This window comes from Schistocerca piceifrons, chromosome X, assembly GCF_021461385.2.
Source record: "Schistocerca piceifrons isolate TAMUIC-IGC-003096 chromosome X, iqSchPice1.1, whole genome shotgun sequence".
In the NCBI taxonomy this organism is placed as follows: domain Eukaryota; kingdom Metazoa; phylum Arthropoda; class Insecta; order Orthoptera; family Acrididae; genus Schistocerca; species Schistocerca piceifrons.
The window spans coordinates 840,450,151-840,466,217 of NC_060149.1; the positions used below are offsets into that span (position 1 = coordinate 840,450,151).

General features: G+C 46.5%; 2 non-coding genes across 2 annotated transcripts; one reads left to right on the plus strand and one right to left on the minus strand.

The window, feature by feature from the left end:
* Window positions 1-4,565: 4,565 nt before the first annotated feature.
* Trnas-uga lies at window positions 4,566-4,640 on the minus strand. The gene has a single exon. It is a non-coding gene; the product is annotated as a tRNA-Ser (tRNA).
* A 216-nt stretch (window positions 4,641-4,856) lies between these two features.
* On the plus strand, window positions 4,857-4,931 carry Trnas-uga. Its single transcript has one exon. It is a non-coding gene; the product is annotated as a tRNA-Ser (tRNA).
* The last annotated feature ends 11,136 nt before the right edge of the window (window positions 4,932-16,067 follow it).

Consider the following 16,067-nt stretch of genomic DNA (forward strand, 5'->3'; position numbering starts at 1 on the left):
TGTGTAGCGCAATACGCATTTTTTTCGTTTGTGCCCAATTTCACTTTTAAGCGGTAAAACGCACCTCGAAAGGCAATTTGGCCTTTTATCTTTAGGGGGAATATCTTCGAAACGATGATACATAAAAAGTTTTTCACATAAAAGCTGATATGTAACTAATATTCCTGACCACTGTATAATCAGTTCTCGTAATAATTTAAAATACAGAAAAAATGCCCCACCACCATTAATTATGTTTGAAAAATGAAAACTTTTATTACAACATAAATTAAAGCAGCTTTCATGCCACTTACATACCTGTGTATTAAAGCTGGTTTCTGAAACAGCATTTTTAGTAAGTAAGCTGTACACAATGTGCTGGTGGAGTATTTTCAACATACTTAATTAAAATATCTAAACATTCATTACTATTCCAATTAATAATTTTACTTGTATTCGTTTTGTGCTTTAAATTGTTATTTTACATTTTAAATTAATTTTTTTGTTTCTTAGTTTACCGTTTCACATGTGTATTTTCTTAATTCAGAATAATAAGTAACTCTATTCCATGTGCTCCATTGTTAGTCGTTCGTGCTGATCTTACGTTGCGTTTCCCTTCGTGCTCGTTCTCTACTCGGTGATCTGATACTCTGCTCGCCATAGGTTAACTCACACGTCCAGGATTCAGCTCTCCGCCTTCTAGTCGAGGCACCGTCGGTTAGCATAGTTACATGCATGCCAGCAGTGACGATTCCACAGTATTGTCATGCCCGCGCCGATATTTACCTACACGTATAACGTTCTTCTCTTTTTTCATAGTGCTGAACTGTTGCCACCGTAGACCCGGCATTTTTGGAGTGCTGGAAGGAGCCGCTGCGCCTCCAGGAGCAGCAAGAACAATAGCCGCAGGAGCAAACGTAGCAACTGTTCAGTCAGAAGGCAGAAGGCAGAATTGCTCCGTACTCATGCTGCACTGACAGTGGGCCTGACACCGCCAGAGAAACTTTCTCCGCCTCCACCCCCGACGTCATTCGCCAGATTCGACGAGGCTACGGAAAGATGGGGAAAATTATCTGTGTCAGTTCTTGCTACACTGCCAGGTAAGACGTATCGCGACGCAGCTAATGAGACTGGTTGCTTATGCAGTATTTAGGTCCTCAAACACATGTGATGGCGGCACGGTTACAGTTTAACCATCACCACAAGCACCCCTGCAGTTGTATGCGGCGTGGATTGCAAACCGGAAAGGTCCCTCCGCCAGATATATGATTCTGAATGTCCCAAATGCACTACGTGATGTGCGGACTCAGTATTTAGGACGTGATCGTCGGTTAACACCCGACGATATTGTGCAAACGAGGGCACTGACCTTGCTGACACTCCTTTAGCCGCAGTCGTTAAGACTGCTGAGTTACTTGAGTTTTAGGCAGCGGCGAGGGACGCACTTTCCGACAATCGGCAGGTGGCACAGTTAGACAGCGGGGTACACAGCCCCCCCCCCCCCCCCCCCACCCCGCCCCATGGTGTGAACTAGGTGGCCTTGTCTTACTCTGAGTCATAGTGCTGATTAACCATTAACGATTCGAGTGCAGCGACATCACGACGCTGTCCATCTTCGCCCATGTCAGGCTCGGCAGGTATGCGTCATTAGAAGCATCGTCATACCCGCTCGCACCGTTTTTCGGATTCTTTGTGTCACTCTCCTTCCTCTCAATGTGCAGTCTGGTGTTCGTGCCCCGACTGTTATTTGGTGCGTGTTGGACAGGACTGCCCGCACCTAGGTCATGTGTGCCACTTCCCTCAAAACAGGCCATTTGGCAACAGTTTGTTGCAGTCTATGAGACGTGAAGTGGTCGTCGGAAGCCCCAGGGTTTTCCCTGCACTCAGAGGCTGTCTCTTGACGCCCTGCAAGCACCGCCCCAACGAATTCTGCTGTCGCTGATGGTGGGTCGGGATAGGTGGACACGGGAGCGTCGGTCAGCCTAATTAACTTAGATATGTACCGGCTGTTGGACATCCCTGTGTTGCAACGGCCACTTCGTCCAGTTGTGTCTTACAGTAAACACTATTCCTTTGAGTGGTCAGTTCTCCGTCTCTGCACGTTATAAGAATGTGGCACGGCTACTTCCGTTGTTAGTGGTAAACTCACCGTTGGTTCAAAATATTTTGTGAGTTGGACGTCTTTTCTGTTTTTGTCTTTCGGATAGATGACAAAGTACATTTACCCTGGGGCAGGCAGAAAAATTTTGAGGCACACATCTCCTTTAAGTTGTCTGCGCTAGCTGTATTTAGTCGTCCCCACACCATTCAATTCGCCTTGCATGATAAGGTGAAGGTCGAGTTGCAGCATTTGGCGGGACCTCAGCGTCGTTTTCCCTGTTTCATCGAGTCCATGAGCCATCTCTTTGATGGTGATGTATAAACCAGACAAAGTCATGCACCTTTGCGGCGATTTTAAACAGACGATATAAGTGTAACGGCCGGCCACTGTGGCCGAGCGCTTCTAGGCGCTTTAGTCCGAAACCGCGCTGCTGCTACGGTCGCTGGTTCGAATCCTGCCTCGGGCATGGCTGTGTGTGATGTCCTTAGGTTAGTTAGGTTTAAGTAGTTCTAAGTCTAGGGGACTGATGACCTCAGATGTTAAGTCCCGTAGAGCTTGGAGCCATTTGATTTTTGATCAATGTGTAACAAATCGCGGACTTCTACCCCATACCACGGTCGCTGGAGTCGTTGGCGAAATTGTCTGGAGGCCAGTATTTCTGGCGCATCGACTTGTGCGATGCATACCGACAGTTTCAGCTGGACGCCACTTGTTCGAGTTTCTTAGTACCCAGTACCCACTCTGGGCTTAACCAGTTTAATCTCTTGACTTTTGTAATCTCGTTAGCACCTGGTACTTATCAACGATGTTTGGAGTGGTTGATTCAGGATATTTCTTTGTTACGTTGAAAGATATGCAGTGATTTTTGTACCTCTTTCATTGCTTTTAGAACCCATCAACTTAACTAGGAATAGTATTAATTTTTTCTTGTTTTAATTCTATGGGATAATACCGATTCCCAAAGGAAGTGTCTGCGTAAAATGCATTACATTTTACTTCAAGTGCCCTTTCTGATCAGCAGTTTCTATTCTGTGCCTGTTCAGTGCATTGCATGAGAATATGAGTTTAGCTGGGTGTTGGAATGTATTTCTGCTCTGGCTTGTTGGAGTTTCCGGTAGCTTTCGTGCCAAAATCGCAGTGTGGGCACGCTAAAAAGTGGAGGGCACATTCTTGTGTCGCCTACATGACTCTTACTGCGCGCGCAGCTGGAGAACTGGCTCTTCCCACCAAATTTTTATGTGAGGCGTTTCACTGGCTCTTCATATTTCTCGGGAGAAGCTTCTAGAAAGATGTGGTATCTTTCTTTCGGCATAAGAGCGCCGAAAGGATGTATTCCTTCGCTCTCTGCTCGAGGTGTGACTGATCTAGACCATCACGCAGAAAAACATGACAGGCGTTTCGTCAGTTAGGGCTTCGAAAAACGCGGGAATGGAGCTACCTTTTTCGCTAGCGAGAAGTCAGATAGCTCTAGAGAGCAGTTCAGAGAGCTATGGGATCTCAGAGTATGCGTCTAACTTTGCCACCAATCTCTTGACTTGCCGTGCCGGCACGGTAGGTTCAAATGGCTCTGAGCACTATGGGACTCAACTGCTGTGGTCACCAGTCCCCTAGAACTTAGAACTACTCAAACCTAACTAACCTAAGGACATCACACACATCCATGCCCGAGGCAGGATTCGAACCTGCGACCGTAGCAGTCGCACGGTTCCGGACTGCGCGCCTAAAACCGCGAGACCACCGCGGCCGGCCCGGCACGGTAGCTCAGCGTGTTCGGTCAGAGGGCTGCGTGCTCTCTGGAATATAAAAAAAAAACGGAGTCAAGGAATCAACGATCAACTTGAACGGATGCCTTGTAACGTCCGCCCAGACCAAACGCAACGAACCATATCGAACAAAATGGAAAAAAGGAAAAAAAAAAGAGATAGCTGAGTGGTCAGCGTGACGGATTGCCGTCCTACGGGCCCGGGTTCGATTCCTGGCTGGGTCGGGGATTTTCTCCGCTCAGGCACTGGGTGTTGTGCTGTGTTCATCATCATTTCATTCCGATCCAGCGCGCAGGTCGCCCAATGCGGCGTCGAATGTAATTAGGCCTGCAACAAGGCGGCCGGACCTGCCCCGCTCATTTCCACTTTTTACCAGCCGATTGTCAGATAGTACCTCCCTTGCCGTTGCCTAAAGTTCATGTGATCTAGCAGTCTTAGCGACTTTAGCTAAAGAAGTGTCAGCAAGGTAAATGCCCTAGTTAGAACATCTGCGTCGGGTGTTAACCGGCGATCTCGTCCTAGCTAATGAGTCTGCATATGAGGTAGTAGATTTGGTACCCTGAAAACTATACATGCGCGAGAGACCCTGCAGGTTGGCGATCTACGCCGCATACGACTGCAGGGGTGATTGTAGCGGTTGTTAAACTGCAACCGTGCTGCCATCACATGGGTTTGATGACCTAAATACTGCGTGAGCGAAACTTCCTGGCAGATTAAAACTGTGTGCCCGACCGAGACTCGAACTCGGGACCTTTGCCTTTCACGGGCAAGTGCTCTACCAACTGAGCTACCGAAACACGACTCACGCCCGGTACTCACAGCTTTACTTCTGCCAGTACCTCGTCTCCTACCTTCCAAACTTTACAGAAGCTGTGGCTAAGCCATGTCTCCGCAATATCCTTTCTTTCAGGAGTGCCAGTTCTGCAAGGTTCGCAGGAGAGCTTCTGTAAAGTTTGGAAGGTAGGAGACGAGGTACTGGCAGAAGTAAAGCTGTGAGTACCGGGCGTGAATCGTGCTTCGGTAGCTCAGTTGGTAGAGCACTTGCCCGTGAAAGGCAAAGGTCCCGAGTTCGAGTCTCGGTCGGGCACACAGTTTTAATCTGCCAGGAAGTTCCATATCAGCGCACACTCCGCTGCAGAGTGAAAATCTCGTTCTGGACTGCGTGAGCGCTTGACAAAGTTCATCAAAGGTACGTTTCTCAGGGTCGGTAGAGAGCTTCAAATTCTGAACGATTTCGGATAAACCAGGCCCATGCAAGAATTGCGCCCGGCGGTTTCGGCGCGCTGCGCGAGCGCAAGGCAGTGTAGTTGGGCACCTGTACGTGACTGTGTGTCGCTACTGTCGGCATAGGAGCGAGAGAGAAAGTTGCGGAGCGAGTGAGACCACACAGCACTGCTCTGTGCTGGACTGTCCTGCGGTCAGATCCAACGTAAATAAAATAACAGAGGAACCGCAGCTCTGTAATAGTGATCGATGAGCTTAAAACAAGCAAACTATTTACTGTTTAGGTAACAATTTGTATTCGTGTGTCAGAATTACTACGGAAAGCTTTAGAAAACAGTATCCGATACAGGAATCGAAGAACAGCGTTTGATACTATTAGCATTGCACATGCACACTCGTCATAAGTACAGTAGGCGTCTTCTGAAAGATATATGAATTTCTTAAATGAACTAGTGTCTTAATTATTCTATTTTAGAAATAATTTTACGTAAGGTCTATAGAGTCTCACTCTCACTGTTAGTAGTTACAAGTAAATATTTTTTGTCGTGCTTCGTGCTACAGCTTTTTGTATCCCTTTGCAGAGTTTAGGCATCGGATCCTTAGTTTGCTGCTTTGTACGCAATAATTTTAATTGACCAAGTTTGAAAATTTGTTAAAGAACTAGAATTAAAGTAATAAAGACCTTTAATCCTTACAATCAACAGTGTGAAAGAAAATTAACATTTTACACGTTTTTTGTTTTTCGAGGAAATGATTTTGTCTAGGTTTGGTACAATATTCCGGGAGACTGCTAACCTCAAAGAATTCGTCAATTTTTCGCTAAGTAGTGATCGGTTTTAGCAAGCTTTTAAAGGGAGGAAAAACGCTCACAAATATTCGTTGGACGAAACATTGAGAGAACTTTGGCCGCGTGCTTGTGCAAAAGAGGATACTTCTCTCGTGGAAAATAGCTGTAAAAGTCATTCAAAGTTTTACACATAAGAAAGCGGTCCTTCAGGCGGATATCGCACTGCAGGTCAATCAGTTCTAGTCGAAACACTTGTGAAACGTCCTCTGCCAGAAGGGAAAACGGGCGAACAAATACATCTAACGACGGCTGAAGCTCACTTGTTTCTAAAAATCTATTTTCAATCTTTTCTTGTAATTCGCAAATGATTTTACCATATTCTGAAAAATCCACATCTTCTTTAACGTGTCGGAGGTTCCATGCGGCTTTTCGCGGATGATGCTGTAGTATACAGAGAAGTTGCAGCGTTAGAAAATTGCATCGAAATGCAGGAAGATCTGCAGCGGATAGTCACTTGGTGCAGGGAGTGGCTACTGACCCTTAACATAGACAAATGTAATATATTGCGAATGCAGAGAAACAAGGATCCTTTATTTTATGATTATCTGATAGCGGAACAAACACTGGTAGCAGTTACTTCTGTAAAATGTCTGGGAGTATGCGTACGGAACGATTTGAAGTGGAATGATCATATACAATTAATTGTTGGTAAGGCGGGTGCCAGGTTGAGATTCATTGGGAAAGTCCTTAGAAAATGTAGTCCATCAACAAAGGAGGTGGCTTACAAAACATTCGTTCGACCTATACTTGAGTATTGCTCATGAGTGTGGGATCCGTACCAGGTCGGGTTGACGGAGGAGATTCAAAGAAGAGCGGAGCGTTTCGTCACAGGGTTATTTGGTAAGCGTGATAGCGTTACGGAGATGTTTAGCAAACTCAAGTGGCAGACTCTGCAAGAGAGGCGCTCTGCATCGCGGCGTAGCTTGCTGGCCAGGTTTCGAGAGGGTGCGTTTCTGGATGAGGTATCGAATATATTGCTTCCCCCAACTTATTCCTCCCGAGGAGATCACGAATGTAAAATTAGAGAGATTCGAGCACGCACGGAGGCTTTCCAGCAGTCATTCTTCCCGCGAACCATACGCGACTGGAACAGGAAACGGAGTTAATGACAGTGGCACGTAAAGTGCCTTCCGCCACACACCGTTGGGTGGCTTGCGGAGTATAAATGTAGATGTAGATCTGATGCAGGAAAGTGTCCACAATTCTCCTCGAGCAACTGTTTTTCCCACAAAATATTTTTTTTTCGAAATGCTTGAATCGTCTGCACTAAATCATCAGAGTGTTTTTCGCCTTGGAGTGAAATGTTCAAAGCATTTAAATGACCAGTTAGGTCACTCAAAAACGCCAAATTCCCCACCCACTTAGGACCACGAAGTAATTCTTCTGGACGTCCTTTCATTTCCAAGAAGTTATTGATTTCGTCCCTCAGGGAGAAAAACCGATGAAGCACCTTTCCTCTGCTCATCCATCTTACTTCGGAGTGGTAAGGGATGTCCGGGAATTCCGCTTCGATATCAGCCAGAAATTCCATAAATTGGCGATGTGTGAGTCCTTGCGAGTGAAGATAATTACCCGTTCGAACAACTGTCTCCATAACATTTTTTATGTTGACAAGCTGCGCACAAAGTGCTTCCTAATGTATCAGGAAATGGACTGCCGCGAATAAGGAACAGCCAACTTCAGCCATTTTTGACTTGACGTAACCCAGGAATCCAGTACGTCCCTCGCATAACGCTGGAGCTACATCCGTTGTTACACTGCTCAGGCGTTCCCATTTTAAACCCTTTTACTCGAACACGTTTTCCACCGTTAGAAAAACATCCAAACCCGTGGTTGTGTCTTTTAATGGTGTAAGGTCGAGAAATTCTTCGGTGACACGCAGATTGTCGTCGGCACCCCAATGAATATGACACGTCCGTGGACTCGTAAAGAGCGGCAGAAAATGAAACGAAGTTTGTCGTTCTCTGCTTGCTGCTCCATATCTGAGGCAATATCTTCGACTCGGCGAGCAACAGTTTAAGGCGAAAAATCTATTTTATCAAATTTTTCCGTGAGGTCTTCTGGACAAATACAAGTTGCCGAGTCTACCAGACAATCCTTGATGGGATTCGCAGCCGCAAAGGGTTTCCCTGCATTCGCAGTTCTCAGCGAGCATTTGTAGCTTGCGCGCAAACTTTGCGCACCTGTTTCCTGCTCCTACCACGGCAAAAAAAACTTACAGTTAATTTTGTTCAATGCTGTTAAAAGACTTTTATCATTTTAACAATTAATTGTTTCATTAATTGAAACCCAAATAAAAAACTAACAAAAAAATGGTTTTAGATGCGTTTTCCCCCAGTTCCTCTGAAAAGCGGTCATAGACGCTAGCAAGGCCAGCGAAATGTGGTCGCAAAATAAATTTTTATCCATGGGAATATTTGAGTCTTAATTAATTGAAAACATAGATCAAACTACAACGTATGTTTTCCAATCCATCAAAACACAAATACACAAAAACAAGCAATGACGCTTAATGACACTCTGCTGTTCGAGAGAGCGTTTGTGGTGCCTTTCCAGAAAGTGGCAAAAATAACACACCTGAAACTTTTTTTCTTATGTCTGTGCGACGCAATTTAATGCAACCCAAATATGAAAATTACCCGAAAATAAATGTTCCTTGTTGCTTACAATCTGATAGTCCATAACTGGCACATTGCTAAGTGGCATATCAGATTATAAAATATAGTTTTATTTATCATCTTCATAAACTTATTTATTTAATCGTATGGCTAGAGCCCCCCATCGTGCAGACCGTTCGCCGGGCGCCGGTCTTTCAAATTGACGCCACTTCGGTGACCTGCAGTCGATGAGGATGATGAGGAGGACAACACAACAGCCAGTGCCTGGGCGGAAAAAATTCCCCGACCCAGCCTGGAATCGAACCCGGGCCCAGAGGATCGACAATCCGCCACGCTGACCATTCAGCCACCGGGGGCGGACATCTGCACATATAATAAAGAGTCATACGATAGGAAACACTTACTTCATTTTAATGCTGCTTGAAATTTTCTTTTAGTTCTTCGAGCTTTGACCGGCGTTCCTCTTACGACAAATTTTCGAACTGATCTTTGAGACGGGTATTAAAGTGCTGTTCAATCGAGTGCTTTTTTTAAATAATGAGGTTCCGATGACATGCTATACATTTGGCATGATTAATTTCCCACTCGGGTTTAAATAGTGCGGACGCGCCGCTCCTTCTTCTCTAGTCTGCTGTGTTGACTATCCATCCCGATCCACTGTAGCCTTACGTCTGTTAACCTACGGCTTTGTGCCGTACCAGTGCTTTTGACCGCTGCGGTTTCTCTTCCGTACGACGCGCGCGTCCAGCGGCATAGCGAGGCGCGGAGAGCGGACCGCACGGTCAGCTAACCGACACGGCTCGGCCACTGCAACAACATACGACTTTATGAATGGTAGGCTCCATGTAGTTCCCAAATCGTGCAGCGACCGTATACCATAAAATTACCAAATATGCAGGAACCAGTCGCAAAATCGTGTTTTATTTATTCACTTTTGCAAATCAATTTCAACTGATTAACAGCCATCATCTGTGCTGCAAATACAAGAATAAAATAATTAATAGCAGGGACCAAATGAATAAATGTACATAAAGCAACGTAAACCAATTAAATGTATATAGACGCGTTCTTGTGCAACGCAGCTACCTCTTTATTTGCACGAAGTAATGGCCGCTATCGACAGGGGATCTCAAGTTGATTCCGTATTTCTAGATTTCCGGAAAGCTTTTGACACCGTTCCTCACAAGCGACTTCTAACCAAGCTGCGGGCCTGTGGGGTATCGTCTCAGTTGTGCGACTGGATTCGTGATTTCCTGTCAGGAAGGTCGCAGTTCGTAGTAATAGACGGAAAATCATTGAGTAAAACTGAAGTGATATCAGGTGTTCCCCAGGGAAGCGTCCTGGGACCTCTGCTGTTCCTGATCTATATAAATGACCTGGGTGACAATCTGAGCAGTTCTCTTAGGTTGTTCGCAGATGATGCTGTAATTTACCGTCTAGTAAGGTCATCCGAAGACCAGTATCAGTTGCAAAAAGATTTAGAAAAGATTGCTGTATGGTGTGGCAGGTGGCAGTTGACGCTAAATAACGAAAAGTGTGAGGTGATCCACATGAGTTCCAAAAGAAATCCGTTGGCATTCGATTACTCGATAAATAGTACAATTCTGAAGGCTGTCAATTCAACTAAGTACCTGGGTGTTAAAATTACGAACAACTTAAGTTGGAAAGACCGCAGAGATAATATTGTGGGGAAGGCGAGCCAAAGGTTGCGTTTCATTGGCAGGACACTTAGAAGATGCAACAAGTCCACTAAAGAGACAGCTTACACTACACTCGTTCGTCCCCTGTTAGAATATTGCTGCGCGGTGTGGGATCCTTACCAGGTGGGATTGACGGAGGACATCGAAAGGGTGCAAAAAAGGGCAGCTCGTTTTGTATTATCACGTAATAGGGGAGAGAGTGTGGCAGATATGATACGCGAGTTGGGATGGAAGTCATTAAAGCAAAGACGTTTTTCTTCGCGGCGAGATCTATTTACGAAATTTCAGTCACCAACTTTCTCTTCCGAATGCGAAAATATTTTGTTGAGCCCAACCTACTTAGGTAGGAATGATCATCAAAATAAAATAAGAGAAATCAGAGCTCGAACAGAAAGGTTTAGGTGTTCGTTTTTCCCGCGCGCTGTTCGGGAGTGGAATGGTAGGGAGATAGTATGATTGTGGTTAGATGAACCCTCTACCAAGCACTTAAATGTAAGTTGCAGAGTAATCATGTAGATGTAGATACCATTTAAAATGAACATATAAATTTACCTTTCAACCAATATGTGCCCTGACTAGTAATACTGTCTTAAACAGAGGTCAAACATAAAGTGATACATCGAGAATTGACTATGACAACGAGAAACCATAAGGGGCCGCTGCAAAGCAAACCAGTCCTCTATGCGAAAAGATACAGCTAAAATAAAAATGAGAAGAAGAAGAAGAAGAAAGAGGTATGACATACAAAGTGAGGTAAAATATAATGATATAATACTAAAATATTTACATGAAATGGATATATTGACAAAAATTTTGTCAACCACATAGTACAGTTATATACGCCAGAAAGCGATTGCACAAATTAGTAAAAAGGAACAAACAGATAAGAAGCACAAAATCAAAAATTTTTTTAATAAATTTTTTAAAATTATTTATCATATTTTTATCCAAGAGCAAAAGTTAATCACAATGCCAAAACGTAAAACGGTGTTGGCATCCATCTAGCGTACAGTTAATGACATTCTGGAAGATCGCACCTTTTTCCGGCAGATGGCGCCACGTTGCTGAATGCACGTGTAATGTAAACTAAGTTGAGATAAGAAAATTACGGGCACGAACGAAACAAAGGTATTAACGAAACAAGGCCAAATGCAAAAATAAAGTGCTAGCACACTTCATACATGGGAAAATTAACACTGGCTCGATAGGATGAATTGAGAACTCGTAGGGTCTCTTACGGTGTGCCCGTATATCATGAGACATAAATCTACACAATCACGCCTCCATCTCCTCAAGCTCCTTTCCGGCCGTACGTGGGGTCTGGACCCCTCCACCATCCTCCACACCTATAAATCCCTCATCCGCCCTATCCTTTGTTATGCCCATCCAGCATGGATCTCCGCTCCTCCTACCTTTTATAAATCCCTCCAAATTCTTGAACGCCATGCTCTCCGCCTCGCCTATCGCATCCGTCTCCCCTCCCCCACGCGGATCCTGTATGATCTCATCCCCTTCCCCCACCTCCTCCTTTTCCTTGAAAGGATACGGATCCTGTACACCTCCCGTAAACTTGATCCTCCTCACCCGCTCCTATCCTCGATCCTCTCCCATCCCCGCCCGCTGCCGCGCCTGTATTCCCACGTCCCGCCCAGTCTCCATCTCTCCACCCTCCTTACCCTCTCCCAAGGTGGCTTCCGCCAGCTCCCCCTCCCTGATGATGCCCTCCTCCCCTCCATCTACCCCTCCTACCAACTTTGATCCTCCCGCCCTCCTCCTGTGTTTGCTCCTCTGGGCACCCTCCCTAACTTCTCTCCATTTTTCCCTCCCTCCCCCTTTTCTCCCCCTCCTCCCCCGGGCCTCCCCTCCGCTGTCCCTCTCCTCCTGCCCCCGTCTCCTCCACCATTGGCATCCTTTTTCTCCCCTCTCCCCCCCTCACCCCTGTTTCCCCCCTTGGCAGGTCCCCGGACTCGCACACGCTACGTGGACTTTCGCGCGCCGGAGATCACCGCCATCAGTGTTTCGTGTGTGCCGTCGTGTTTAGTGTTCAATGTTCATCGTCACACTCCCTCGTTCACCAGTGCCATTGTCATCTTCAGTGTTTGTGCGTCGTCTCATCAGTTAGCAGTGTGGATTATCGCCGAGTGTGAACGGCTCCGTGTTTGTATCTATGTGTCTCCTGTTTTATTGCCCACCGTTCTGTAACTTCTGTGTCTTCTCCTGTTTTTGCTGCTTGTTTATTCTATGGCTGAAGAGCAGCGTAGTGTGCTGCTGACAGCCTGCCTATTGTACAGGCTTTAAAATAACAATAAAGTAAAAAAAATACTCAATCACCTCAAAGGAAAGGGGACCGAGCATTATACGTACAGACCACCTGAAGAACGAACACCACAGTACAAGTGGCGCTCAATTTCCGGGGATTCGACTGTAAAAATGCTTACTGGATGACGGGCTTCCGCTCGTACAATCGTCTACTACACTACCTGGTCGAGATGGCCGACACCGCGGCCTTCTGCAAATAACGAGCCTTCTGCGGATGGACGTAAGGGTACAGCTATACGAACCACCGCAAGTCCCCCAACAGTCAAACAACTGCCAGCGATTCGGTCATTTGGCCCTTCGCTGCGGCCTGGCACCCCGTTGCCGCGGATGCGCTGGCAAACACGCATTCGAACACCTGTACACTTATCCATCAAAACATACGCCGTTGCGCCAACTGTGGTCTACGTCTACATCTGCATCTACATCTACATTTATACTCCGCAGGCCACCCAACGGTGTGTGGCAGAAGGCACTTCACGTGCCACTGTCGTTAACTCCCTTTCCTGTTCCAGTCGCGTATGGTTCGCGGGAAGAACGACTGCCGGAAAGCCTCCGTGCGCGCTCTAATCTCTCTAATTTTACACTCGTGATCTCCTCGGGAGGTATGAGTAGGGGGAACCAATATATTCGATATCTCATCCAGAAACGCACCCTCTCGAAACCTGGACAGCAAGCTACACCGCCATGCAGAGCGCCTCTCTTGCAGAGTCTGCCACTTGAGTTTGCTAAAAATCTCCGTAACGCTATCACGCTTACCAAATAACCCTGTGACGAAACGTGCCGCTCTTCTTTGGATCTTCTCTATCTCCTCTGTCAACCCGAACTTGTACGGATCCCACACTGATGAGCAATACTCAAGTATAGGTCGAACGAGTGTTTTGTAAGCCACCTCCTTTGTTGATGGACTACATTTTCTAACAAGGAAACCTCGCCATCGCACCCCCCTCAGATTTAGTTATAAGTTCGCACAGTGGATAGGCCTTGAAAAACTGAAAACAGACCAATCGAGAAAACAGGAAGAAGTTGTGTGGAACTATGAAAATAATAAGCAAAATAAACAAACGGAGTAGTCCATGTGCAAGATAAGCAACAACAAGGATAGCGTGAGCGCAGGAGCGCTGTAGTCTCGTGGTTAGCGTGAGCAGCTGTGGAGCGAAAGGTCCTTAGTTCAAGTATTCCCTCGAGCGAGAATTTTAATTTTTTATTTTCAGACAATTATTATATGTCCGTCCGTCCGATGCGAGGTAGCTGCGCCGTAGCATGGGGACGCTACACCTAAACAAACATCGAAACCCACGACGTCAGTCGACTACAGGGCACGGAAGAAAGAGTATTCCTGCTAACGAGGCTCCCTGGTTGGCAGTTGCATTCATTTGTTGCAGTTTATGTGACAAACTCTTATGTTTTCATCACTTTTTTGGGAGTGATTATCACATCCACAAGAAAACCTAAATCGGGCAAGGTAGAAGAATCTTTTTACCCATTCGCCAAGTGTACAAGTTAGGTGGATCGACGACATATTCCTGTCATGTGACGCACATGCCGTCGCCAGTGTCGTATAGAATATATCAGACGTGTTTTCCTGTGGAGGAATCGGTTGACCTATGACCTTGTGATCAAATGTTTTCGGTTCCCTTTGGAGAGGCACGTCCTTTCGTCTACTAATCGCACGGTTTTGCGGTGCGTCCGCAAAACACTGACACTAAACTTATTACAGTGAACAGAAACGTCAATGAACGAACGGACAGATCATAACTTAGCGAAAATAAAGAAAGGAAACTTTTCACTCGAGGGAAGACTTGAACCCAGGACCTCTCGTTCCGCAGCTGCTCGCACTAACAACGGAACTACGCCGCTCCTGGGTTCAAATGATCCTAGACGTTCGTTGCTTATCTTGCACATGGACTTCTCAGTTTGTATATTTTGCTTATTTTTTTGATAGTTCCACACAACTTCTTCCTGTTTTCTCGATTGATCTGTGTTCAGTTTTTCAAGGCCTATCCACTGTGCCAACTTATAACTAAATCTGTGGGGGATGCGATGGGGAGGTTCCCTTGTAAGGACTCTCCCAATGAATCTCAACCTGGCACCCGCCTTACCAACAATTAATTTTATATGATCATTCCACTTCAAATCGTTCCGCACGCATACTCCGAGATATTTTACAGAAGTAACTGCTACCAGTGTTTGTTCCGCTATCATATAATCATACAATAAAGGATCCTTTCTATGTATTCGCAATACATTACATTTGTCTATGTTAAGGGTCAGTTGCCACTCCCTGCACCAAGTGCCTACCCGCTGCAGATGTTCCTGCATTTCGCTGCAAGGCCATGCGGCCAACTACAGGGGCTGCGACGTGTACAAAGAGGCGCAGAGGCGCAAAACTCAAAAACTGAGGCCACCCAACGCCATACCACGTCCAAGGCCCGCACCAAACCCTGTTAGGAACGGAGTATCGTTCGCCATGGCTACACGCCCTGGAGGAGCGGTGTGGACCGCGGAACCTCCGCGCCCAGCACACGCACCTAACACAACCGCTGCGACAACAACACAATCGTCTCAGCCAACATGTAACACCACAACCACACCGGTACCAACACCAGTTCCCCAAAACAACACGACCCCAGCCCCTGAGACCACAGCCTGCGAATCCACACACAGCACACAGGAAGACACACTTACACAAGGAGTCCCAGAACCAAGAACCCAGAGAACGCGCAGGCGACCACGAGGTAACGGGAGTGGGAACACACGTAAACCACAACAAAGTACCCAACAACAACAGAACACTGAAACGCAGGCACACAGACAGCAAGCCAGTGATACCAGACACACTCTACTCCACCCCTCACCACAACTGAAGCACGGGCACTACAAAATGCACCACACAGCAGCAACACAAGCGCCAGCCCACACATAACACCAACACCCGCACCAGCGCTCGCCAAAACTACAACCGAGCCACAGGCCAACACATACAACACCAAGATATCATTTGAGGGTATATTGGCAGCAATATTCCCCCAGCACACGACCGCTCAGATCTTTCGCAAGATCGCGGCGGTCGTCACTACACTCGTTACACGGCTCATAACTGCTCAACCTGGGCAGTACTGGGCCGCCATACAAAGAGCGCTCACCACACTGTTCACACCCCTACATGGATAACACGCCACACCCGGCCCCCATCGCAAACAACCAGACACTGACACAGATCCTGTTCTGGAATGCAGACGCGATCAGCAACAAAAGGGCGGAATTTGCCGCGCTCATGGGGCGTAAGGGTACCCTTATCGCACTACTGAGTGAAACTAAGCTCAAACCACGCAACCAACAAAACTTCACCGGCTACTGCGTCTATTGTACCGACTGACCGGACGGCTCTGGTCATGGTGGAACAGCCATCATCATACACAAAGACATAGAACACACAAACATTGTGCTCCCTGAACTTGAAAAACGAACACGCAGTAGGTCGAAACTACATCACACTAGCGTCAACCGAACCGACGC